Source organism: Penaeus monodon, chromosome 24, assembly GCF_015228065.2.
Source record: "Penaeus monodon isolate SGIC_2016 chromosome 24, NSTDA_Pmon_1, whole genome shotgun sequence".
Classification (NCBI taxonomy): domain Eukaryota; kingdom Metazoa; phylum Arthropoda; class Malacostraca; order Decapoda; family Penaeidae; genus Penaeus; species Penaeus monodon.
This window is the reverse complement of record NC_051409.1, coordinates 14,455,865-14,456,143: the sequence shown is the minus strand read 5'-3', so window position 1 is coordinate 14,456,143 and position 279 is coordinate 14,455,865.

The window sequence follows — 279 nt, the reverse complement described above, 5'->3', positions numbered from 1 at the left end:
TTATGTGTAACACCCACCAGATATTTCCATGTTCTATAGGGTTGCGAGTCACTTTGTTGACGCATACTTCTAGTATTTCTTTTCTTTTTTCGTAAATATCTTAGGAAACATGTGTAATCTCTATCTACCATGGGGTCATAGATAAGTCCTTAACAAGCTGCTTCCAAGATGCTGACATTCTTATCCGTCCATGCACAATGGAGGAATATTTCTTTGAAGAACTTGATGTCACCCGCTGCAACAGACGCCTGAATCAGTCAAGATTATTAGATATTTTGC